The sequence below is a fragment of the Ursus maritimus genome, unplaced genomic scaffold (genome assembly GCF_017311325.1).
Source record: "Ursus maritimus isolate PB19 unplaced genomic scaffold, ASM1731132v1 scaffold_7, whole genome shotgun sequence".
In the NCBI taxonomy this organism is placed as follows: Eukaryota; Metazoa; Chordata; class Mammalia; order Carnivora; family Ursidae; genus Ursus; species Ursus maritimus.
In genome coordinates this window covers 48,051,524-48,053,889 of record NW_024426885.1, presented here as the reverse complement: position 1 = coordinate 48,053,889, position 2,366 = coordinate 48,051,524, and the positions used below count along the sequence as shown (strand labels likewise).

Below are 2,366 nucleotides of genomic sequence, written 5' to 3'. Positions count from 1 at the left end.
TCAGCAGTAGAAAGGACTGAGTCCTCCCATCACACAGCAGGGATTCTGGGGGCACAGACTTTCTCCACCTCTCCTTCCTCTCCCTGTGCCTTCTGATTTTTGTTTGTTATTTTATGTTATGATTTTGGCATTCTCATGGACTATACTAGTTTAAGTTCTCTTGTAACCCCAGTTTCTCACATTTCCTAGATTTTGCTCTGTAGTTAACTGCATTCGGTTTTTTCTGCCAGGTCTTGTACAGCACAGCCCTTGTACTCACAAGTTCTTCTTTTTACCTCTTTTGGATTCATTTATGGGTTGGCTAGATTTTATCACTAGGAAGGGTTTGATGGGTACTACCTTTCTGAGAACTTCTCTGTTGTCTTTATACACGATGACACCTCGCTGGGTTAATAAAAATTTTGGTTCCCATTCTGCGCACCCCCACCCCTTGAACTCTGTAAGAGTTATTTTTCCATCTTCTGACATTGACTGTTGCAGAGAGGAGCACAGAGGCAGCCTGTGTCCCCGTGTAGCAGACTTGATTTCTCTGCCCATTGGAATCTTGACTATTTGAGTGAATTATTCTGAGAGGACAAATTACCCTTTGATCTGCAATTTCAGGTCTTCCTTTATTTTAGAACATTGTCTTATATCTTTGACTTCTGTTTTCTGACTAGTTCTGTTGCTGTTCTTTTTTTTTTTTTAATTCCCATTTCCCTCCTCTCAGCTGTTGCTTCTTCTTCTTTTTTTTTTTTTTTTAAGATTTTATTTATTTATTTGACAGAGAGGCAGTGAGAGAGGGAACACAAGCAGGGGGAGTGGGAGAGGGAGAAGCATGCTTCCTGCTGAGCAGGGAGCCCGATGCAGCTCGATCCCAGAACGCTGGGATCACGACCTGAGCCGAAGGCAGATGCTTAACGACTGAGCCACCCAGGTGCCCCCTGTTGCTGTTGTTCTTAAAGAGATGGGATATGTTCTGGGGCTTGGTTCCCAAGGGTCTCATCGTATTCTTTGTGTAGATTTCCTCTGGGAGCCAGGAGCCATGGGCTTGAAGCTGCTCCTGCCACTCCAGCTCTTACTTGCCATAGGGGTCAGGTATAAAATGGCAGAGTGCTCTGTGCATTCGTACATGGGCTCTGAGCAAAGCTGGCCACCCCATCGCCTCATTGCCACGTTTGATGGGCTACCTAATAATTGGTACCGTTTGTTGAATACTCCTGTGTGTTCCTTTTTCAAGGATTTTTGTTGTAAAGGGAAGGAGAGAAGTGGGGTGGTCTTTGGAGGGAAAAATGGGGTTAGGGAAGGCTATGTTTTTTTCTTTAAAGAGCTTGTTCGTGTGCTGACAGGGGTGATCCCATAGAGAGGAGGAACATGATTCTTTGGGGAGAGAGAAAAGAGAGCTGAAGCCGTGTCCTCGACTAGGCAAGAGGGGGTGGATTTAAAGCACAACTGGGAAGATAGGCTATAATTAGACGTTTAACTGAAATCTGGATATCCTGTACTTACAGGACCCTCCGGGCCCCACCCCCTAGGAGGGCAGCAGCAGGTCTGGGGAAAGAGCCTGAGGCTTTGCCAGAGAGAGACTAGATCCCCCGTGGCCCTGTGCTTCAGCAGAGGGGCCCAGGACAGACTGGGTCACCCCTCTGAGACTCGGTTTCCATCTCTTGTAAAATGCCAATGACCCCAAGCTCGCCTTGGCAGCACGTTTACTCAAATTGGAATGATACAGAGAAGATTAGTATGGCCCCTGCACAAGGATGACACACAAATTTGTGAAGTGCTCCATATTTAAAAAAATAAAATAAAATGCCAGTGATCCCAAATATTAAACAAGTAAGTATTAAACAAGACAATGCAAGCAGAACATTCTGCAAGGAAAATAAAAGTGATTTCAGTTCCATCATCGAGAGATAACCATGTTTACCATTTTGATATATTTGTGTACGAGTCTTTTTTCCACTTATGCAAATACATACTTGAAAACAGTATTCTTTATATACTGTTATGTTACATGCATTTAGCACTTAAATGCATTAAGGACAATGTTCTGTGTCATTAAATGTTTTTCTATAACACCATTTGAAAAAAAAATGTATGTAGGTCATTTCAGCGGAAGGACTTATCGGACTCTGTTTTAAACAGTTCCTGATTGTAGACAGCATGTCAGTTGCTCCTTAGATGTGGCCTGTCCCCTTTAACAATTTAATTGCTGCCCCCGTCGAAGACATGAGGGCAAGCTTATCAAACAGGAGGAAGCTGTGAAGTTGAGGGAGAGATGTTGAATGATGGAGTCGAGATGCAGGGGAGACCCTGACTGGCAGGAAGAATGGGCTGAAACAAGCAGGAGAAACTGACGAGGGCAAACTGTACTGTCTGAACAGTGG

General features: G+C 44.2%; 1 non-coding gene across 1 annotated transcript; it reads left to right on the top strand.

The window, feature by feature from the left end:
• Positions 1 to 1,667: 1,667 nt before the first annotated feature.
• LOC121101350 lies at positions 1,668 to 1,774 on the top strand. Its single transcript, XR_005833345.1, has one exon. It is a non-coding gene; the product is annotated as a U6 spliceosomal RNA (small nuclear RNA).
• The last annotated feature ends 592 nt before the right edge of the window (positions 1,775 to 2,366 follow it).